This window comes from Ambystoma mexicanum, chromosome 5q, assembly GCF_040938575.1.
Source record: "Ambystoma mexicanum isolate Mex_15411 chromosome 5q, UKY_AmexF1_1, whole genome shotgun sequence".
Lineage (NCBI taxonomy): Eukaryota > Metazoa > Chordata > Amphibia > Caudata > Ambystomatidae > Ambystoma > Ambystoma mexicanum.
Genome location: NC_090933.1, coordinates 483,001,664 through 483,027,643, shown reverse-complemented (window position 1 = coordinate 483,027,643; position 25,980 = coordinate 483,001,664).

Below are 25,980 nucleotides of genomic sequence, written 5' to 3'. Positions count from 1 at the left end.
TTTCCATGGTTTTTGTTTTCACTGATGTTCCCTAACACCTGACGTCACTGCAGACTTTCCAGATAATGTCACGTGACCACACGCACGCACGGCATGATGACGTGTTTGCGAACACGGCCAGACTTCGCGAATGGGTCCGTGATTAGTGAACAGTTTGAAAGTGCATTTCCATCTGATCTAGGAAGTTTCAAATTGAAAATGTACCTTTGCACCGCTCATACACCAATTTTTGTGATTATTCATTTGCAATCTCGGCTAAAGCACATGCTTGGAGGAATATTAGCAGAATTGCTATTTATCTATAAATGGCATCAGCTATTGTCATCACTCCTCCCCAGGAGCCACCAGCACCTCCACCACTAGTTGGAAGGCCATGACAATGGAAGAAGCACAATCATTCTGGGAACAATCAAGAGGACCAGTAAGTTGATGTAGAAGAAATGCCTACATCTAGTAGCCAGAGAGATTCATGGGTATGGCAGTTGTCTACCACAGTTGGGGATGTACCAAAAGCTAATGCTACCAAGGTAAAATGCACTGAGTGTTTTGTACTCAATCATAGACAACCTGGGCAGTACTCCTATGGCACCACCTCCATACACCGTCACAACAAATGCAACCATTGCAATGCTCTGACAAAGGTTGTTGTTTTCTTATGAAGTAGTAGGCTGTCTTCCTGTACCTCATCTTCCTCATCCAATACTGCCACCACACAGGCTACTCCTGTTGGGTAGAAGATCCCACCAGCTACCTTTTAAGCATACAAATAGCTGTTGATCCATGTTTTTCAAAGACAAATGTACTGCATATACTGCAACACATCACTCTGCAGGGGGGATCAGTCTCAAATGGCTTTCAAGGCTTCAATCAAGGAGCATGAGCAAGACCGTCCCCTACCTTAGATTTAATGCACGCCCAACATCTTCCACTGTTCACCGGTTCCTCTTTAGCTGTGCTTGCTGTGCCTTCCCTTACTTCCCTCCCCAAGTTACTTCCTGAGCAAAACACCCCACAAAAAGATTCATTTAGGAACCATCTATCACTTTTAAAAAATATAAGTAACATAATATAAGCTTATAGATTCACTCTACTTTACATTTTTCAGTAACATAATTAGACTCAATACGATTCTCAAACATTCCCATTTGCATGTTCTATTATGCTAATGGGAAAATGCACAATAATGGACAATAGTAAACTAGAGAAAAAGAACAAAGTACAGAAACACTTGTCTGTCCGTAACACTTTTCTTTAGCATATGATGTGGACCATAATCCATGGCCCTTTATGAATATCTGCATCCCCTCTCTAGGCCATGCTTTATTAAAAAACCCAGAGTGCATGTGCACACCATCACAAAAGACAACCCTTCTACCCGTGTTACTGTTATGTTTGTGCCACTCCCTCATTGCCTGCTTTGAAACAGCGACACACATATCCACCAAGTAGTTAAAAAAACTTCACAGATAACCCTATCAGCATATTCAACTTCCACACAGCAACTGTCTCTTACAAATGTTGTACACATTTGTTCCATATGCATTTCCCCTGCTTATCTAAGCAAATTGTATACACTGCTGCTATACATGCACATATGCATTGTGCAGTAAATGAAGTGTATGTATGTAAAGAGGAATAGGGATTGCCAACTGTTCATAGAAGCTCAGAAGGAAAGTACCACGACCTGCCAAAATGGGAGGACACTACTCACCTGCTGGGACAAAGAAGTCACAAGTGAGTGGTACACCCGCAAGGGCAGTGCTGGAGAGTGGATGGGTGTACTGGTGTTGACTAGATATAGGGCCTGGAACCTGTGAGGTTTATGAGGGACCAAGCCACCAGTGACAGTGGAAGTGATATGAGTTAGCGAGGAAGGGATTAAGTAAAACAGGAACACAAAAGCACAGTTTTGAGACGTTACTGGAGCTTAAGGAAGTCCAACTCAAGAATAAAAGGAACAAGAAGGCTGTTCCAAAGAGAATCACCGGCTGAAGACAGAGACATGCTTCCCGCTCTCTGTTTGAAAAAGCATTTAACAAGCAGAGTATTGATGTTACAGCAGGGGAGCACTGTAGCAGTGTAGTGCAGCATTTCGGTAAAACAAATTTGAGCATATGATAGGCCTTGCAATTAGCAAGACCCAATGTACAAACTTTGCAGAACCATTCCATGGGGGTCATATATATATTTTGCAGAGTTTGGTGAGGATTCATCCAGGGAGGAATATATATATATATATATATATATATATATATATATATATATATATATATATATATATATATATATATATATATATATTGAAACAAACACCAAGAAATGTACTCCAACATGCACAGGTCGCACTCAGCATGTGCAAAATAATGCTCCGTACTTCAAAGTTTGTTTCAAAAGTCTTTGAGGCTTTATTCTTAAGTCATTATAAAAGCCGTGGCAACATGAGGGCTGAGTAAAAACACAAATGTAATGCGTTTCTCGCCCTACTGGCTGTTGGTTCACACTAAATGAACCTTTATTTCAGTTGCATATTTAAATCTGTACACTCTTTATTTTCCACTCTATGGTATGTAAGGCATGGAGGCACACTCTATACTTTCCACTCTGTGGTATGTAAAACATAATTGAATTAAATAAATCAATCAATCAATCAATAATGACCATCTTAGCCTAATGTCTGTATACCTTGTAAAACATTCAATTGCTGTACTCTAAGCATGTCTATTACTAGAGGAATACAGAATATGCAACAGAAAAATGATATCTTTTTGTGGTATTTTGTACCCATTTACATAGAAGGTACTTGCTTCAATTCGGCAGTGCATCAGGATACCAGAACATATATATGTAGAAATGATATAAATAAATGCGTTAGTATAGCAGGACATCCATTCCGTATGTAATGAACTTGGGGTTGCGCATATATTAACTGGTGATTAAACAATTACAAAGAACAATACTAGATGTAATTTTGAATTACTGTTAATCTAAGTTCACACTGAAATGGGCAAGAACAAGTGACAAGTGCTAAACCTCAAAATAAAAATATGGTTGCTAAATGCATTCAGTACCATCTCCCATTGATACACAAGTGATTTACTAACTATGGCGGTAAAAGAGATAACGAGCCACAAACTTGATCGACAATCCCTTCATAGAGCATCAGTAAAAATATTGATGCTGTACAGTCAATACTCTGTGCAGATATAAAAAAATGCTATAGTGCATAGAATAAAGTGCATAGTGCTTAAATCTGTGCAAATGTGCTTATTGTACAACAATGCTTTAAGTAAATTGTATAATGCTTACATCTGTGCAAATGCACATATGTGCAATACTGGAACAATTAAGATGCATAGTGTCCAAAAATACAACACAAATAGCTGTATAAATGGAGATTAATCCACCATTGACCAGTAGCAGTAGTGAATGAGCGAAGTTGCTAATCTCATGGATTGAAAGGACCCCATAATTTTAAGGCTCATCAATCCCAACTCTGCCATAGTCCTGTGTAAATGATAAAATGGAGTGATTGCATGATGCAATACATAATAAAAAAGGGCATCATAGGTGATCAATACATTCTAACAAAACCCTTGAAATTCAACTAAAGCCAAGTTAACTTCACACCCTCAGTTGGGCAGCCTATGACCACAATGATGACATCACAGATGGCATTGCGGATAACATCACTAATGACATCATGGATGACATTACCGGAGACATCACTAATGACATCACCTTTGACATCAGCCTCGCGCCTTGAAACACTTGTGCATAGGCGCACTACAAATGCCATATCATATCATCACTGATGGCATCACTGTTTCCGTCACTGATGACATCACTGGAGATGTCACTGATCAAAATGACCATATCAAGGTGAAATATGTACATTTCATTCAAATGGCTTTGAATAACCATACAAATTGCACAGGGCAAATGGGATTCGCCTTTCATAAAATCAACATACACAAAATACCAGGAGAGGTTATTTTCTTCTAATAGGGTTTGAAAATGTTAATAAGTGTGTGTGTTTTGAACCCCAAGAATCAATGCCAATTTTTACCCTGGAGAGTGCAATCTTGAAATGTAACATTTCAGTTACGGCTGTTTGTGATTTTTCAACAGATTATATGGTATTGTGGTGAAGTGTCCAACCTGTGAACGTGGTGACTGGTCTGAATATCCAGATCCTGCTTAAAATTGTAATTTCTAAAAAGACAGTCAAAGTGTCTTGTTTTACACACAGCCTCTAAAATACCCTTGGGGGGATTGCGTCTGCCCTTTGAAATAAGTGGGGGGACACCATCCACCCACACGTACCTTCTACTTGGGCCCTGCTGTATACGTAGCAAGTAGGAAAATAGGTAAGAAAGTGCATTCAGGTTCGGTTCTCCCAGCCTAGAGAGGTTTGAAAGCAGTGTTGCAGGCTTTGGGACAAGCTTTGGTCATCACTCAAGAGCAGCACTACCAACACCCCCTTGTTGGATTGTGTGAACACAGCTCAAATGTGGTTCAACCGGTTTGATGCAGCAGAAAAAGGAGGTTTGGCTGATCTGGTCCTTGTAATGCTGTGAGACCCACTCCAGGGGCTCTTCGACACCATGCATCCTTTCAGGATCTGCTCTCTTGCCTAGGGAAGTTTGATGCAGAGAGGCAGGTTATGATCTTCCACAGGAGTTGCCAACAATGTGCCCTAGGAGTGGGTAGGAAGTAAAGCTTAGCTCTGCCTTGGAGCTCTCCTTCTTCACCTAAATGGAAAGATCAACTCTACCAACAGAGATTCTAATAAATTCCCTCTGAAGTCCTGGAAGGTCCAAATGTGAATCAATGTACGCGAAAAATGTTCCACAGGACTTGAAGGTGGAAAGCCTGCTTTAAGGGGTCTAATCCATGTCCTTGTGACAAGTTGTCTTTGCCGGGCTGCATCATATCCAAAGAGATTTGTGCTAAAGGAAGTGTAGGAGGAAGTAAGGGGGTGAGGTATAGAGAAATGCAAGATGGTGAATCCTTCGTCAACTATACTGAGCTCCTCTGCCTACTATAAACTGCAATTCATCAGGTGCAAAGCATCAACGGCCCATTGTTCTGCAATCGCTTTGTTTGATGACAATCCGTTTGCTTAGGTTGTGCCATCTGAAGCCTACTTCGCAGGCTGCTCCTGCAAAGATCTACTGGGTTGGAAAGAATTGTCAGCTGACCTCACAAAGGATCAAAGTTAGGCAGCTTCCACTGGTTATTGTCCTGCTAGTTGCAACAGGGACAGCCAATGTAGGGAGAATACACCCAGCCTGTCCACGGCTAGCCTGGGCTCAGACGATTGACATATGTATGATACCACTGGGGTGTGGATTTTTAAATGTCTTAATTATGTGAACTATCAGCCATGATAGCCCAAAACTAAGTATGGCTTATGTTTAATGATTAAACAGCCATCAGTATGATAGCCAAGCATAATTACGTTTTTGGACAAAGGTGCAGCCTCGGCACTTCAATTAATATGCTGTCACAGCAGCTGTGAGACAGGGCGCCTGTGAAATCTAAACCTGCTCTGAAAATGAGTTACTGCCCATCAGGATACTGATGCAGCAGGGCACGGGTGCACACTATGATTTTGCCATGAAGTAGTTTGATTATGGGGGTCTGGTTAGCAGGAGATCTTTTCAGAGAGTGATGACCTGCATCGTTGTATTATAAATAAAAATATAAAAACCAGGGCTTTTACACTCTTGCCTGACAGCAATCCAATACAGCCACTGCTTAAAGTTCTCTGTTTATTGACAGGCACAATAACCACTTAGGATTATTTTTTCCTTCACAGGGTGCAACCATAACTTAAGGTTCACAGGTTTTTCACAGAGCACAGCCACCCAATAAAGTTCACAGGTTTTCCCAAAGGGCTCTGCAACTGTTTAACATTCTTGGGTTTTCCACAACGCACAGCCACCCATACGGTTCGTAGATCCTCTAACAATGTGCATAACTCCCGGAAGGTTCTAAGGTTTGTCACATAATGCAGCCACCTGATAAGATTCTTGGGCTCATTTAAAGGCAGCAGCTGTCCACTAACATTGTCAAACTCTCCAACAGAGTATTTGCTAAAGTCGTCAAGCTCTTCCACAGACTGTTGCCACTCTCAAAGATAAGGCACCCTCCCCTGTGAAGTAAGACCTTGCCGCATAAGATAACTGCCTCATTCCTTCCCCCATCACGAATCTCTACAGGAGGCAAGAGTGGTGAAGACTCCAACCACCACTACATGGTCCAGTTTTCCAGCTCTAAATTACTCCCTGCAATAAAGGAAATATGTCACCACATGCCACATGCTTTAATCTAGGGGGGCTGCCCAAAGTATTGTTCTCTATCACTCAATCACATTTTTTGGGGTAGCACAGGGAAAAGTGGAGCACTGCTGGCAACAGTTGTCAGAGCTGTTGTTGTTTAATTGTCAGGCTGGTCTTGTGTGGTGATTTGGGCATGTACTGCCCCAGGCCGATGCTGTGATGCAACTAAGCCCTGAGATGTGCTAGGATCCAGTCTCTCACTACTACTGGAGAGACTGATGGTGGCACCATTGTCGCTTCCACTATGAACACATGCATCTGGTACTCCACCCAGTGATACTGGTGCATGTATTTTCACATTGCATCATCCCTAGGGCACATTCTCTTTGCTGCTTACCTTCATCCCTTGATTGAACCTCTGCCGACATCCTTCCACTATCCGGAGACCTCATTCTCCTACCCCTGATGGTCGTCTCTGATGGCAGGGCAAAATAGTCCTAAACCAAGTATGCTGTGGTATATGTGGGTGGAATACTGCTCCCTGGAGCAGCTCCTAGCTTTCTGACTTTACCATGGTAGAAAGAGGCAGCTCCACATTCACCTCATCCTGTAATGGGCCCACTTACTTTAACTCAGATAGGGCCCCCTGCTGCTGTGGTGCTGATACTGGCTAGACCTCCCCCTCAGCCCTTTTCTTACAGTGCACCGTATATAGACTTCAGCAGCCCCCTGAACTTGATGATTGGAGGAAGCATCCTCCTCTATGCCTAACATCCAGCCATGGCCCATTCAAAACCGCTCCACCATGTGATCATTGCATCCAGTGTCTCTCTCCTCCCACCTGAGGGATATGTCGGCCGGCTGATCCAATTACTTTCTCTCTGCTTTTCTCTGGTTATCTGTGGGGGGTCGTCTCCTCTCACATTCCCGAGGCCTCCTCCAAATGCCTCCACCTTACTTACGGACTTAGAAGATCCACAGTGCTCTGTGACCCAGGCCCACAAAGAGCACAAGGTTCCCGCCTCCTCTTAAATCATAGAGAATCCACGACTTTCTGAGCAGAGAAATGAAGCTCTTCTTACTACCCCCTGTAGCCTATTTCCCCGTTCACAATCAGGTATGCCTTAACTGCCACAAATGTCAATGCCAAAAACTGTGTTTTCCTGTGCTGACTGTTACCCAACCTGAGGACCAAGAAATGTGTACCCAGAGAATTAGCGAGAAACAACACAACTCCAAGTGACCCAAATGGATAAAATAGGGATCAAACAAAACAATCCTACTACTAAAATTAGAACTTTATCTACCACTACCAATACAACTACAAAAAACACACCACTGCAATGCAAGGACAATGCATAGTATGCAACAAACACATAGAGGTCAAAGTGTACATTTTTTTGTTTTTGGGCGGAGACAAATAGGTTTTCTAGAACACACTGTGGCTTTTAACATTTCAGAAGGGACAAAAAAAGGGAAAGGTGCAATAGAAAATAGCAACTCTTTGTATTTGTTATTTATGGAGAAACTAACACAAGACAATGAACAATCACTTCTACGGAGGGGATCTTAGTAGACCGGTTATGGTTTTAAAATAATATAATGTATGTTCTGACCTGTTATACTTTATGAAGGAGCGACTATTTCAAATCAGATTATAAGCCAAGCCTGAACTCCACCCTTTATTGATGAAATTTCTAAAATCAGCATTTTCAATAACAGACAATTTCGTCTGAATAAAATAATAACAAACATGTTCAGGCTGAAGAAGATCCTTAAATGAAAGGTGTTTGGTAGGCTGCAGAAGTGCAATGCGTTAGACATCTACAGTAACAATTTCAAAGTCTTCAATTTTGCACGAGACGAAAGGGTCACAATGATTTATGTGTTTCTTATAACGGCACTTGAATAAACAGAATAACAAACAGCAACATTCGTATGGTCGTAAATTGAAATAGAGAACACGTTTCCAATTTCCTTGCACAAAACAATTTTACAGATGAAATTACTGGAATAGCTTAGCGCTTTCCTAGCCATTAATAAATTCCCTTCTGACCCTTAATGTCTTCTGTTGCAAGAAAATAACATTTGTACAAGTCGCATGTGACGAATGAAATACAGGTATTAGTTTTAAAACTGCAACAATTGAATGTACAGACACATAATAAATTGCCTCATATCGCGAAAAGATGTCTGTGACTGTGTGTCCTGATATTATGCATTTATACTTTCACAGATCTGACCGAGTATGGTACAAGGAAAAACAAACACACACAAAAGCACACGCACCGCATGCAGACACAAATAATATGTTTGAGAATGTTACAGTAATTCGGGGAAATACAATCTGGGAGTACATTAAAAATTCTTGAAAGTGAGGATTATCTGAGCGCTGAAAACTGATTTGACTTCAATTAGTGTGTCAAGAGAGTTAGAGAAATGACAGCATCACATGGGGTTTCCTATGAAAACGTTATTAAGCTGAGCCATTGGCCACTTAAGAAGTCTTAAGGGTATAGCACTATTCTATACACTGAACCAAGTGCCTTTGTGTGCAGGATGTTTTGCAATTTGTGTTTTGCATGTAGTAAAACTGTGCTACAAAGCAATGTGCTCCCTGTAGTGGTGGAGTCAGCCTTTGGGGCAAGGATGTTAGGGAAATAGGAATTATAAATTATCAAAGGTGAGCATTGGTTGGTGTTTGTATCTATCTATTTATTTATTTATTTATTTATTTATTTATTTATTTTAAGTGGAGGAGTGTTGATATTACTCCAGAAAATATCGAACACGGATCTCACACAATCTTTAAGGATTTCGGTGTGGGGGTTCTGCCAAAGGAAACATAGTAATGTGTGAAAAGCAAAGCAATTTACAATTGATCCTATAGAGTAACACATTAACAAATCCAACAGATACCAGGTCACAAATAAAACAAAAGTGTATTTTCCAACATATCGTTATGCCTTTCCCCGCAGCACATGCCAGGATTTCCATAGTAAAACATTCTTCCATAAATACTGTGATCAGGAGGTATGCCTGTATTGCCACTGAAACGTAACAACTTCATGAGTTCACATAATATGTTAGCACTGCTATTGTAAAGTATACACCGGTGCCCACAAATATGTCAGCAATGTCAGGGTAAAACACTTTCATGATGCCTGTGCCCACAAAGTAAGTCATTTTTACAATCCCTGTGTCGACAATTTTTATCATCATTGCCATTAAAAAACACACTTTATACTTCCCACAATACATGCCAGCCTTTCATAAGGGGTCTCTGCAGCCCAAGTAATCTGGCCTACAGGGACATTTAGAGAGTTGCCAGCAAACTTGAGACAGTAAAGCTACAGATTGGGAGCTGCAAAGAACTCTTCCAACTTCAGGACCCTAAATCTGATTTAGGTTATGTGGCCTCAGAATCTGAAGAGCATGTTGAGCCTGTGCTCTATTGACAATATCCCATACCGAACATAAAGATACATATCCAAGGCTTCCACACCTCTGTAACGCCATATGAACATATATATGTTGTGTTAATGTTCATGTCCTAGAAGGTTCAGGCGTTCATCATGAGTTCAAGCCTACGATGATTGAGGATAATAGGAAATCGTTACCCAAGAGGAATTTGGCATCCCTTGAAACATCTGTGAAGGAGGAAAAGAGCCCACGAGAATGCATTTGCCCGCATTGGTCCCAAAAAGGACAAAGAAATGCAATACCTACTCTTATCAGGAACTGCCTAGAAGAAAAAAAAAACAGCTGCATACACAAACTGGATCTTGCTCATGAGCTTTGGAACCCTGCACAATAACGGATGTTTGACGCCTTTGTGTTCATATATATATATATATGTATATATATATATATCAGTAAAAAAACGTTGTTAAAGGGACGTTATGGTTAAGTTGCGCTACTAAAAACCTATCAAATTCATTAAAAAAACTTTGTTAAAGGGACGTTATGGTTCAAAGTAAAACCGAAAAAACCCTGAAATTCGGCAGTTATGGTAAGATAAGAAACCATAACTCGCGCCACCGTGCACTCACCCAGGACATCAACGATGACATCACAAATGTCATTGATGACATCACTGTTGACATCACATGTGCATTTACTTTTCATGAAAACTCTGTAGGAGGGATTCTTATAATGTTGACCAAAAAGTGCCAAGGATCATTTGAATAAATATCATGAGCTAATTAGTGCATTAAGCAATGCATTGATATAAATAGCATTCTATTATGAAGTTCTATCGAGTATACTAAGCAACTCATGCAGAACCTTAGGCAGTGTGTCAGTATACAGGATGAAGGTGCAATATTCATAATCGTGCCATGTAGAATAATGAAATGATAACTGCTTTCTTATTAGAGTTTTGCGTACTGTGAAACATGTAATAAGTAGCTAATAAAACCCACTTAATACATAATTACACTTAATACAGACAAAACACAAAGAGACAACAACACATACAAATATGAGTATATACAGGGACAGAGAAGTAAGCAAAAAAGCAGAAGTAGTAGCAGAAAGAGTTCATAACCTAACTGATTATCTTTATGCAGAGAAATGATTGCTCTGTTTCAAAGCTGCTGCTTACTGTATGTATGTGTATCAAATGATGTCAGTGAACCCTAAGGAAAAGAGTGTGAGTACAATGTATACAAATATGAGCATATATAGGGAAGGTATAATAATAAAAATAAAACTATGAGAAAGTGCTGATAACTCTAATGATTATCTTCATGCACAGAAAGGATTGCTCACTTTCAAGCCTGTGTCTTCCGCTATATATATGTTTCATATGATATGACTTAACCCTAAGTCTACAAATATAGTACCTTTTCAAAGTTTACTTCCTGACTGTTACTGAAGAAAACTATGTGGCTTAGATATGTCAGTAAAGGAAAAAAGGGAGAGCCAGCCATGTGATGTCATCAATGACATTTGTGATGTCATCTTTGATGTCCTGGGTGTTAGTGTTAGCAGTGCATGGTGGCGCGAGTTATGGTTGCTTATCTTACCATAACTGCCGAATTTCAGGGGTTTTTCGGTTTTACTTTGAACCATAACATCCCTTTAACAAAGTTTTTTTACTGAATTTGATAGGTTTTTAGTAGCGCAACTTAACCATAACGTCCCTTTTAACAAAGTTTTTTCACTGAATTTCATATGTTTTTAGTAGCGCAACTTAACCATAACGTCCCTTTAACAAAGTTTTTTTACTGAATTTCATGTTTTTAGTAGCACAACTTAACCATAATATCCCTGACTTTATATACATGTAACATAGAACATACTGAACCCCTAGCTAGGGATTTCAATGTCCGCGGACTACCGCCATTTCCGCAGACATATCGAAAATCTGAGCGTGGTGAATGTAAATTTAAATAGTGTGCCCCATTTCCCCTTTGAGGTTGGCTCTGAAAAGAGGCTTTTTGGGGGGTTTTTTTGCAGATGCTTGACAGACACCTGTTATTTTGTTTTTTTTTTTCTTACTTTACTCCTAAAATCTTCACATAACCTTCTCCAAAGCAACCCTTACATTCCAAAACAGAATGGCATTTCCCATAAAAGATAAGGAAATGCCATCTTCTTTAAAATAAACAGCATTAATGGAATCAATATTCTCATTATTACAGAAGAAAATACCAGCTCTAAGCATGAAGGCACACATGCCTCGGTTGATTACACACCTAGCATTGTTTTGCTGAGGAAAACAAATGGAACTATTGTCCCATATTGCCATAGGTACTAATCCAGAAAGAATTACATTGGCATTTGGAAGGATGTTCATTACTGTTTGAACCAAGCGTTCCAAATCTGCCAACAAAGTAGGGCCACTGACATAGCCCAAATGGAAAGCACCATAGTGCAAAACTACCACATGGGGGTTGTTGATCCTGCCCATATCTTCACAAACTTGTACAATTCCCTGTACATTGCAATCAGGCACAGCGCTCCAAACCAACTACACTCCTTTAACATCAAAATTCTTTGCAACATGCCTGCATTGAGCATACTGTTGTAAACCATGCACAAACATATCTCCGAGCACCAACACACTGACTTTCTCCACTTCTGCCATCTTCACTACACACAGTCTCTTTGAACACAAATCCACAACCCCAACATCTGATTGGCTGATCCCTAGAGTCTTCTTTCCATGCTGGATTTGCTGGAAAACCCCAGATGTAGCATGCCCTGTCCGCAGACCGCATAATTCTTAGACAGCCCTTCTACCATTTCCACTTCATTCTCTGTGCCATTCCCTCATTGGATACAGCTAAGCAGGCACACAATACGGAGAACGTCCTCAGAACACCCCCATTTTCTTTATGTACGAACATTTCAGGACACCGCAAGTGTTCTTAGAACACTTTCAGCTTGACAACGAACAATACAGACAACGTCTTCAGGACACCCCCTCCGAACATTCCAGGACCCCACAAGTCTTCTGAGAACACTTTCAACTTGACCCCCAACCCATTCTGTTTATTTACGAACATTTCAGAACAGCCGTGTTGTCTGCAGAAAAATCGAACACAACAAAAGTGTCTAGCACATAAAAAAAACAGAACATTGAACCTATCTCATACTCCCCCACCCTCCCCAAACACTCTTACACACCAACACACTCCACTAAATACAATTTTTAATCCAAGTTTCACCGTGCTGTCCGCGGTCGTCCGCGAATGCAAGATGGCGGGCGCCACATAAAATCTGACGCGCTTCACGCACCACGCCGTCCAATCAGCAAACACGTTGCATTTCCACAGACATCACCCAAGCCGCTTGGCCAATCGGCGCACTGTCCGCAGAGCGAACCGGGAAGTCCGTCCGCTGAGCGAACGGAGATATCACTGATTTTTTTGCCTTACATTTTGGTCATTTTCAAAAAAACTACTGGACGGATTGACACCAAATTTGCAAAAGCACGCTTTCGGGACCAAGCCCCCGCTCCTGCCGCAAATTTGGTGTAAATCTGTCCAGCGGTTTAGGCTGTAGGCGTGTGCAAAGTTTTTTCCCATTATGCCCCCTCTGGACCAAACCTCTCTGAACTTTGCTAAAAAATTCAGAGTGGGCCATATACTTTTTTTTGCAAAGTTTGGTGAGGATTCGTCCAGAGGGAGCGAAGTTATAAGCCACCCAAAAAATGCTCTTCCTATGGAAACACCAACTTAACCATAACTACATGGACGCTGCCGCGTCCATGTAATATATTCAGTAAAAAAACTTTATTAAAAGGACGTTATGGTTCTAAGTAAAACCAAAAAAAACCCTGATATTCGCCAGTTATGGTAAGCTAAGCAACCATAACTCGCACCACCACTGTGCATTGCTAAGACTAACACCCAGGACATCAAAGATGACATCACATCCTTACCCTCCTTTCCCCTCCTCTCCTAGTGTGTCATGTGTAAAAAAAAACAAAAAATATAAAACAACAAAAATCCAAAAAAAGGGCTCTTTTCAGAGCTGTCTTTCAGAGTTGAAATATAGAAGTGGCAAATAAATGGAGCAGGGCTCTGTGCCTTTTTTAGACATCTGCGGACAGTTCGTGGACATTTACAATTTTGGGGAGCTGCCCTATCATAACCATTGCACTTTTCTCTGGGAGGGAGTGGTGGCTCTGAAAAGAGCCTTTTGGTGTTTTTTTTGTGTTTAAAAAACTTGAAATGGTCAACACCTACTGCAAAATGGATGGCTGCAATCCCAAAAAAGGTTGCAATGCATTTTGTACATTTCTCAGAAATATCTGATTGTCAGCATAAGTAAGATGGACTCCATCTCTACAAAAAATGTATGTGCTACGAAACATAATATTTTCAATGTAAAAAGAGGACATGCCAACGTCTCTTAGAAAGGAACAAACAGCCTTATTGACTTTGCGTCTCGCTTTCTCCATTTGTCGAACAAATGAAGAAGAACGCAGCCACATTTGTCTCTGCGCAATACGAGAAAAAAATTTGGAAACATGTCCATAACCTTTCCAAATCCTTCTTTCTTTGCAAATTGCAATGAAATTCCAGACACGTACCAAGTCCAGCCACTTCATTTCACGCACTCCATGCCAGTGCACTTCCACATGAGGGAATCCAAGATCTGCAGCTATTCCACAGCATTCTGCATGCACCCCCAACCAATGTATCCATGAGTCTCCCAAAATCCATATAATCTGTTTTCTGAAACAAACAGCCATAGCTATCTGTTCTTCTCTCAAGAAAAAGACTTTCTGACAAACTCTCTCCTTACACAACACACCCAATAAACTTTACTGACCAATCCCTTGTTCTGCTCCTTCTCATTTGCATGCCTCTCCACCCCAAAATCCCTGTACGTAATACGCGCTGTCCGCGGACTACCGCCATGCGGACATATCGAAAATCTGAGCGTGGTGAATGTAAATTTAAATAGTGTGCCCGATTTCCCCTTTGAGGTTTGCAGATGCTTCACCAACACCTGTTCTTTTGTATTTTTTGGGGGTTTCTTTTCTTACTTTACTCCTAAAATCTTCACATAACCTTCCCCAAAGCAGAATGCCAATTCCCATAAAAGAAGTAAATGCCATCTTCTTTAAAATAAACAGCATTACTGGAATCAATATTCTCATTATTACAGAAGAACATACCAGCTCTAAACATAAAAGCACACACGCCTCTGTTGATTGCACACCTAGCAATGTTTTGCTGACAACAAAAAACAGAACTATTGTCCCATATTGCCATAGGTACTAATCCAGGAAAAAATACTTTGGCATTTGGAAGGATGATCATTACTGCTTGAACCAAATGTTCCAAATCTGCCAACAAATTAGGGGCACTGACATAGCCCAAATGGAAAGCACGGTAGTGCAAAACTACAACATGGGGACTGTCCACCCTGCCCATATCTTCACAAACGTGTACAATTCCCTGTACATTGCAGTCAGGCACAGTGCTTCACAAGACCTCCACTCCTTTAACATCTACATTGTTTGCCACATGACTGCATTGAACATACTGCTGTAAACCATGCACAAACATATCTCCAAGCACCAACACCCTGACTTTCTCCACTTCTGCCATCTTCACTACACACAGTCTCTTTCAACACAAATCCATAACCTCAACATCTGATTGGCTGATCCGTTCAGTCCCCTTTCCATGCTGGATTTGCTGGAAAACCCCGGATGTGGCACGCTCTGTCCGCGGACAGCCGCGGTGTCCGTGGACCGAGTAACTCTTGGACAGCCCTTCTACCCTTTCCACATCAATCCCGGTGCCATTCCCTCATTGGATACAGCTAAGCAGTCACAAAACCATCCACCAATCACTTCCAAGACCTCTACATCTAACTCCATTATCAGAGTTCAGCACTTCAAATGTACTATTGATCACTCTGAGTACAAGTCTCATATCATTGGAAAGCACCTACTACAAAAACTACTGTACCAGTCTCCAAAATTTCTACTTGTAGCTGCATGCATATCCACATGCATGAATACAAACTATAGGAATGCACATTTTCTGCAAAGTACATGTACAACTCTTATGAATGCATATAAACAGAGTAGCTGCCACTTAACCTGTATAACCTATAAAATGAACTTACTGTCAATTTTCCCATCTGCTATAAGCAACTGTCACTTCCAAACCTGTCTGCTATCTAAAGTTTTATTTACACACACAACTATTTAAAAAAATATAATATTTAAAGATGGGAGAAATAACAGTATAACTGTAGAAAAACACTTAGTAGTGTATTATAAAATTACACACAGCCAGGATAAGGTCATGCATCTTCATACACTCACACAGATAGATACTATCATTGAAAAGCCCCCAGCTGAAATAACACCACTGCCTGTAAATCACATCCTTCTGCTTTATTACCCATACCTTCACAAATGCATACATTCCATGCTTTTCTATACAGTTTCTACCATTTACCTTATAAAAATTTCAAAATAAGTATATCATTATTTCTTCTATCTCCTAACATTCAATAACACAGCCTTAAGAAACCAAGTTAGTTTCATACACTTAGTATTCTATTCATTTGCAAAGCATGTCAAACTAACATAATGTAAGTAAAATATAAAGCCTGCACATAGTCAAAGGAAACTGCATTCACACACTATGTTCAGTTATCAAACAAGAATACTACTACAACAACATACAGATCAACGTCTAAATTAACATCACTGCTATAAACACACAAAATTACTAACTTATTTCTTTTACAATTGCAGTGAAGACAACTCTACTGAAAAGCAGCAGCATCTGAAGTACAAACAACAACTCAGAAGAAAACTGCTCTTTCCAAACAAAAAAAGTAAGTACAATACTACCATAATATTCTTATTGTTGTTACTCAAACACACTGTGGGGTTGATTTATGGAATTTGTGCGACGTAAAACAGAGATTGTGCACCATTCTGCCCACAATCCCCATTTGTTAAACAGGGATTAGCAGGCAGAATGGCACACAAATCCCCCTTTTATGGCCCACAAATGACATAACTCAGCCTCTAGAATGTTAGTATTACAGAACAAAGAACTGTTTTAATTTTATACCATTATATTTACTATTAGTGCTTCTCCTCACCACTAGCTTACTTTCTACTGTCATCTGAACCCCAGGATACTAACACACAAATACAAGAATAGCCTTCTCAACTAGTTGTAGCTGTCCAATGCACAATGGCACAAAACCTCATATATCCTTACCATCATACTCAGACACTCACGCACACAGCACACATACATTGCAGAACAGCCCAAACCATGCCTTCTTTTTTTTCAACAGACCCCAAAGAATGCCTACCAAGAAGCAAGTCCGTAGAAAGGAACGCAGAAGTAGAGCAAATGAAAATAAAAGTGTCCAAAATAAGCATCCATTTCTAGCAGAATTTGTAAGTTCATACAAAAGATGTAATAGAGTCATTAAGTGAAATAAAACAAGCTTCCAATACAAAAAATGTCCCTCCTCTTTCAAAATGTGAAACGAAACAGAAAGTGATTATCAAGAATTCAGCTACCACTACTGCTAACACTGCTCCTATATATCTTGATGTGGTGGCAAGTAAGCATACCAAGAAAAGTAGTTTAGAAAAAATGTTCTGCCACAGAGTCCTTAAAAATCTTATAAAAACAGGAGTGAAATCATGAACAACCCTTAAAACCTACCGTAGAAAATTAATCTTAGAAGATTTGATAGACAGTGCCATCCTTCACAAAAGGAAGTTATTTATTTTAGTGTTAAACAGAATGAAACCACTAACAAAACTAACTACTAAATTACAAAAAAGACTTCTCAATAAATGGAATGCCAACAAAAACAACTTCTTACATATCTGTGGTGGTGAATTGAGTCACACCACGAGCACAGGACCATATTTCAATGAAGAAGAATACAGACAAAAGCAAACATACACAATTGCCATACATAACAGTGGAAAACAGTATGAAAAAGTTAATAATTCCATAATGCAACAAGAAATGCTGCTTACAAAAATGTCCCCAGAAAACTCAGTATCACCTCTCCATTGGACTGAACCAGAACGTCCAGTATACAAATGGCCATGCACATCAATGTGTAACATTGCCGAAAAATCTTTCAAATCTTTACGCCAGTTCCTCAATCAGTATGTGAAAGGCAAAGACAAAATCAAAATGAAACTACTACAAAATATAGATACCTGTCCAGTGCGCAAACACCCAGGACTACAAGGACATTCATTAGCCTGCATTTCAGGTCCTATTTGCAAAAGCACCTTCCATCATATCAAAATTATATCAACACATCATTCAACTATAAGAAATTTAGTCTATAAACTGTACTATGCTAAAAGTCCTGCTTTAGCACTAGCCAATTTAAATAACAATCTTCTACATGGTATAGCCAAAGACCTACTCGAAGAAATAGAGCATATCCAGAGAAAATATTTTGGAAGTGAAAGCCACTTACAAAATGCAATAGCTTTACAACAGACTAGCAACAATTGTACAGATGGCAACCTTCTACTACACACATATAAAAAAGAAATACTAAAATTTGAAAGTACATCCGCTGAAGTACCAAACCACATGTGTGTTGCCCCAGAACTTTTTATAAAAGTAACACAAAAACTGTAGATGTAACATACAAAATAGAAGACAATGAAGATTGTAAATGCTTTGAATTAGCTCTCTACCTTATAACAGAAAATAAATATGAAATAACTGACCTCTTAATACTTTGCACTTACTGCACTACAAAACTTGACAACAACCAAACTCCTACAAGTGATATCACAAATAACTTGGAGTTATCCCCATTACCAAAAACCCCTGCAACACCCCAATGTATATGAGAGCATCATAATTCAAACAGTGCACCCATTTCAAGCACAAATACGCCTTCAACCAAAAACAGCAAAATTACCTCCCTCTGAATTAGTGAAAGGCATGCCTGGCAAATTAATTTATTTACCATTACATCTGAAAGAAAATGTGCACACTCTGGGAGTGCAACGTCCAATAGAGCAATCTTTAATTGTCTTAGTAAATGGTGTGCCTACAAAAGATTAAAAAAATTGACAACAACTTGTAGACTTACATAAAGTTAGACAAGCCTTGCAATATCTAAAAGACAAAAATGAATACTACAATGAAATGAATATTGAAGAAAACTTGAGGGAAACCACTGAAATAATTCAAGAGTCACCAGAAACTGGTCAATTGGAACTTCTAGATCCTGCTACAGTATCCAATTTTTTAGACTATTATACAATTCATCCATTACACTCTAATGACACCATGGATTATGCACTAGAAACGTACCAAATGCGACAAACCAAAGGATCACCAATCAGAAAATGGGGAAAAAAGTATAGAAACACATGCTTTTCCTCTACTCTTTCCTACTGGGAAAGGAGGAAGGTATGATGATAGACCCATTCAGATAACAGCATCAGAATAGCGCTTGTTAGGAATGTATTTTGAAGATCCCAGATTTAGACAAAATACAGAATACATATTCCACCTACTCTTTGAAAGTGAACTAGCAACTCTATGCAACAGAGTTGCACACACATTGAAATCAGGTACCCACTTTCTAAATGTATCAGCTACACAATACTACAAAAAGTGCAAGAAAAAGTTGAGGCTCTACAATCAAGCATTACAAATCTGTTAGCAAACACGCAAACATGCGTGGTACTAAAGAGTACTAGTTCCGACGTCACGGAGATGTACGTTGTATGATAAGAAACCTTGGCCCGCCCACTTGGTTTGTTACATTAAGTTGTGCAGAATATGCATGGGAAGATTTACATGATTTCCTAGGCACATCAAACAAAAACAAAACAAACATCAATATACTAAAACCTAGAGAACTTTGCTCTCTAGATCCTGTTAATGTTTGAAGATATTTCCATCATCGCTTCATTGCTATGCTACAATTTATTTGTAATAAAACTGTTCCTCTCCTCGGAGAAGTGCAACACTTCTTTTGGAGAAAAGAATACCAAGCCAGAGGAACACCACATATCCACATGATTTTATGGATTAAAGATGCTCCTAAATTTGGTCAAGACAGTGATGCCACTGTTTTACAGTTTATCGAAAAATATTTCACTTGTGAAATTTCATCAGAAGCAACAAATAGTGATCTTCATGCACAAATTTTACAATTTCAAAGAAACAAATGTGGGAAATATTGTCATTGCAAATACAAAAACAAAGGGAAATACTACATCAAATGCCGCTTTGGTTTCCCTAGACCAGTTAAGAAACAGGTGAAGTGAACAACTTCATGTATACAGTTAGACATAGAGTTAAAGGTAAATCACCTAAGAACACATATTACATAGAAGAACAGAAGAAACAAAATATATCAATGATTACAATGCAAACATAGATGTGCAGTAGTACAATGCAGACAATTCCACTGCAGTTGCACAATATGTTACAGCCTACTTAACCAAAGCAGAAAAAACATAGCTTCAAGACCTCTGGAATGATCTATCATCTGACAAAACACTGTCTCAGAAATTGCTTTATCATAGAGAATGTGGCTGCTATAAAGCTGCAGATCTTTTGACCGGTACTGCTTTGTGTGGAAAATCAGAAAATAAAGTATGGCTAAGTCTTGGTCCTGCTTAATCTAGAAAAAGAGTTCTCAAATCATACAACAACACAGAAACAATAGCCAAAAATGATCCCAACAGCCAAGACATTTTGAAAAACAATTTACTAGACACATACTACCCAAACAGGAGTACCACTTTGGAAACCATGTGTCTATACCACAGTGCCCAAAACTTCACATACAAAAATAATATAAAACCTGATGAAAATAAAGGTAGATACAGAGTGACACATTGTGAAGGCAGCTTAGTGAAACTTACCAAAAGAATCTTAATTAATCACATCAAATTGTCATTAAAAACTCCTCAAGATAAAGAACTATATTACATGTTCCTGCTACAACTTTCTAACCATGGAGAAAAGAAGAGTTACTGGATACCTGTGACTCCTATGAAGATGCTTTCAAAGCAAATGAAAGCACTATAACCTATGTAAACTTTACACAGTACACAACAATGTTGCACAAAGAACAGGAACCCCAGGCCCAACTAGATAAGGACACCCCCGACAGTAGTCAACCCTCTGTAACAGGAAGCCAAGAACCCCTGGGGCAGCCACTAATAGCAAATGAGGCAGAATTAGCTGTGATAGAAGTAGAAAACACCACGTGTCACTGTGAAGAAGACACAGAAGCCTTAACTGTACTGCAATCAAAACTGAACAAAGAGTAGCGTAGCACTTTTCAAGAAGTAACAAAAGAAATTTCATATGGTGTACAACATGAAATAAAGAATGTACCTGCCAAAATTACAAACCTATACTACTATACATCAGTGGTGAAGCTGGTTCAGGCAAAACATTCTTAATCAAAATCAACAGCAAGTACCTTCAACAAATGACAAACAAAAAATGATTAGCTGTTGTAACTGCCCCCACAGGTTTAGCTGCCTACAACATAGGCGGTGCCACTTTACACTGATTACTACTCCTTCCAGTAGAACACCAAAAAAAAGTAGAATATTACAAACTTTCTACAGAAGCTGCAATGGAATTACGCAGTGTTAAAACAAATGAAAATGCTACTAATAGATGAAGTGAGCATGGTCTCCAACCTAATGTTGGCTTTGATTCACCTCAGATTACAAGAAGTATTCAAAACAAACTACGAAGAGCTCTTTGGAGGAAAACACAGTCTTGTTTTCGGAGATCGTCTTCAATTGATACCAGTGAAAGGTGAACTTGTTTTTAAAACCTTAGGACACAAAATCTGCCGTAAAACTATTGGCAGCATAGGAAATGTTAACCTTTGGCAGCATTTCCAATACAGAGAATTAACAGAAAACATGCGCCAGTCTGAAGACCTCACCTACGCCAACATTTTAAAAAGTATTAGAGTTGGTTTACTATCTAAGGAAGCACAAGCAATATTGAAAAACCGGCACATTCATGCACTTTATGGCGATAATTCATGTGCTACTGATGTTATGGAACAATTAGCGCACAAAAATGTCAATTGTATGGCCTTAATGCCAACTCTGCTGTCAAATTTAATGAAACATTGTTAAATAAAGAAATGCAACCAATAATTTAAATTTGTGCCACAGACAAACTAGACGTACATGGTATGACACTACCCATGTGTGAGCAAGTCACAACAAGACTAAGTAGTTTAGAAAATTCAATATCCAACCCAGCTGGGTTGGAAAAGAAATTAAAATTATCCTTAAATTGTGGAGTAATGCTGAAACGTAACCTTGACGTGGAGCAAGGGCTAGTTAATGGGGCACTGGGTACAGTTGTTGGCTTTCAAACATACCCGAGTGACAGCAACATTCAGTTTGTCAATATTCACTTTGACAACTTTCAGAAGTTGAAAAGAATAGGGCGCTCAACTGCTCGATTCCTTCTGTTCAAAGACATATATGTATGTAGAGAACAATTTTCTCTAACATTTGCATATGCAGTCACCATTCATAAATCCCAAGGTCTTACCCTAGACAAAGCATTAATAGATATAGGAAACACACTCTTTAAAGAAGGCATGAGCTACGTAGCACTATCACGCTTACGTACAATTGACGGTCTATTTCTAATCAACTTTGATGCAAATAAAGTGACCGCTGATATTCCTTGCATCTTGGAATACAATAGACTGTGGTCACTATACGCCCCCCATCTGAAACCATATCCTGTTCCAGAAAAATGTAAACGTGGTAAAAGAAAGTAATTCTATCAGAAATGCAACAGAATCTGATTGCAAAGCCTTCAATGAAAAGAAAAGAAGGAAAAGGTCCATCAATTACCACAAGCAAAGAAGAACCTATTAGGGAAAGTAAAGGAGGTACTTCTTCAAAGAAGGAAGAGAAACTCCGAAAAACACACTCTGAAACGGAACTAGCTGGTCCATTCAAATTTTCAAATGAAAGTGGTGTAAGTTGCTATGCAAATGTAGCAATGAATATTCTGTTTCAATTGCCACCAATGGTGAACAATATTTACTTACACAGTACAGACCAATTGTGTTTGCAAATGTTAGTCCTTCATAGAAACACAATAAACAATCCTGACAACACGTACAGTGTTCATGGAATAAGACAAGAATTGGACAACTGTGCTGGAATGGTGAGATTCACTATAAACACACAGGAAGATCCACAAAAATGTCTAATGTACTTACTACAAGTACTGGAAAACAAAAGCATACCTATAAATGAAATCTTCCAGATTTCATACATGTGGAACCATACGTGCACTCTCTGTAGCAATGTGACATAGGAACAAATCCCAAATGAGCGATTTGTGTATGTTTCCATACCTAATTGTGAATCCATTCCATTTCATGTACTATCTATCAATTCAGCCAATCGATCCACCGTACTGATGCAAACTCATAGTAAGTACATAATACTTATGCTGCTACGTTATAATACAGATGGTACCAAAAACAACTAGAAGCTGACCAGATTCACACACGGTCAAGTGTCACTGGGAAAGAAACCCTTTACAACAGTAGGTATAATCTATCATGCAGGAGCTACAACCAATGCAGGTCACTACACTGCATACATTACATAAAAATGGGGATGGGTGGAATGTAATGATAGCACCATTAATCTGAAGCAGAGATTGCCAGCTAATCTTACAAATGCATATTTAATCTTCTTAAAGCCAAAATTGAATGACTAATGTGCACTTCAACATTACCAAAACATGAAGTGAAAGCCTACAACAGTTAGAATATGCCAACGGGTATCTAACTGGCCAAGAGTGTATAACAAGAACACAGATAAATGAATACTACAGAAGCATAACGACAAATGCACAGTTAGAATACGCCAACAGGTATCTAACTGCTATTAAAAATATCAACAATGCTACAGCATAACATAAATCAGAAAGAACAAGGAAGCACTCATAGAAAGGAAAGAAATAGGTTGTACCATAGCAAATGAAGGTTTTTTTTTAAACCGACAAGGATTTTTTTCACCCAGACACAAGGATTTCAAAAACAAACACAGAAACTGAGCACAATGCACAGTACACTGGTTTGTAAAATAAGTATGAGGGTAAAAAAAAGCTAACCTGTCTATTATACAATGTAAGAAGACTTCATAAAATGCAAACACTAACATGCTTTTTTCTTTTATCACAGAAATTAAAAAAGGCTATGTGCGCCAAGTACTCTAGTCTTGTAAAACATATGTGAATTCTGCACAAATTAAACAGTAAGTATAATTATAGGCATTTCAGACATATGCGAATCAACACGGCTAATCTATAGCAGTAATATGGTACAGTGACTATGGGCTAGACCTACCATCTTTGATGTATAACCCACCACCTACACCCTATAAGGCAAGCAACCCACACTATAGGTCCTAGCCACAAACATTGCTACATATCAAAACCATGGTGCTTCTAATTTCACTACTTTTAAGGTTAGTTTTGCATGCGTGTTCTGCAGCCATACAACCAAAACAGTACAACATGCACACAAACACAGCACCACAGCACGGCCATGTTCACTTATACCCTCACTCCCTATCACTGCAGACTTGGGTGCATGGCTTTTGGCCATGCACCCAAGACTCTGGGTCCTAGGCAGAAACAGCAAAGCATATCGTAACCATTGATCCCTCTAATTTGACTACTTATAAAGTACGCCCTCCCCACAACCACCTGACTGATGTTTCATAGTACGAGTGTACCTATGCCTGTAATATACTACAGTAGTTGTGGTCACAAGTTACAGACTTGGGTGTAAGGCCATAAATGTTTCAATGTATGGCTATGCAGTGTATGAAATCCATAGTGGCTTACAATTGCAGTCCTTATAACTTTGGTTTTGTGTGCATCACCTTTGGGTATGCACCAAACACTCTAAGTCCTCGCCACAACTACCACACCATATCACGGCCATTGTGGCTTGTAACAAAACTTCAGTCATGCAGCCAAGTCTGTACACACTCTCCACAACCATATGACCCATAAGCAATACTACAATTGTATGAATTTCTATAATATGCTGCAGTAGTTTTAACCAGGGCCTAGATTCTTGGAAGTATGGCCTACAGCCTACGGCCTACGGCCATGCATCCAAGACTCTATGTCCTGGCCACAATCAGCACAGCATATTACACCCATCGTCGCTTACACATGAGTGACACACCCATACAATGAAACATTACAACTGTAGCATGTACTCAATTTGTACCCAGGACTCTAGGCCCTGCCCACACCTACCAGATTCATAATCGAATGGGTGGCTGAGATGTATGACTGTGATGTCCTGCACTGCTTGTGGGCACGGTCTACACTCTTCAGTGTATGCCATACAGCCTGCAGCCATGGACTCAAAACTGAACGTGCTGGCCACAACTACCGCACTATGTAAAATCCATGTTGGCTTATAACTTTAGAGTTGACAAGTGTGAGTTGACTGCTGATCCTCCCCACAACCATCTCAGTGATGTGCAGTAGTAGAGGTGCAGCGATAGTTGTAGTATGCTTCAGTGTTTCTGGCCAGAGGCTAGACTCCTACCTGTATATCCATATATATTACAATTTATGGGTGTGCAGGGGCTTATACCTCCAGTGCTTATAACTTTGTTCTTAGATGCATGGCCTGCGGCCATGCAGCCAAGACTGTACACACTCCCCACAACCATCTAATCGATAATCAATACTACAGGTGTATCCATGGGTGTGACATGGTGCGGTGGTTGTGGCCAGGGTCTACAGTCTTGAAAGTATGGCCTTTGGCCTTGGCCTTCGGCCTACAGCCATGCATCCAAGACTCTAGGCCCTGGCCACAACCACCACATGTCACACCCTTGGCTGCGTACTAATCAATAGCACACCCATAGGAACAAATAATATAATAACGACATGTACTCAATTGCAATGTTCGCTAACACCACGCGTGTCCTTAGCAAAGTTTCAAGGTGCCTGTGCGCAGGACGGACTGATATAATACCCCTATTAAAACCCTCATTTTGTGTACACACAAACATTCTGAACATGGCATGCATAGAGAATACAATATTAACACCTACCGCCTGAACAAATACATTTTTTTCACCTATCTCTCACAGTGTGAACCACCCCAAGCACTATGACACAGCAAACTAGGTTTC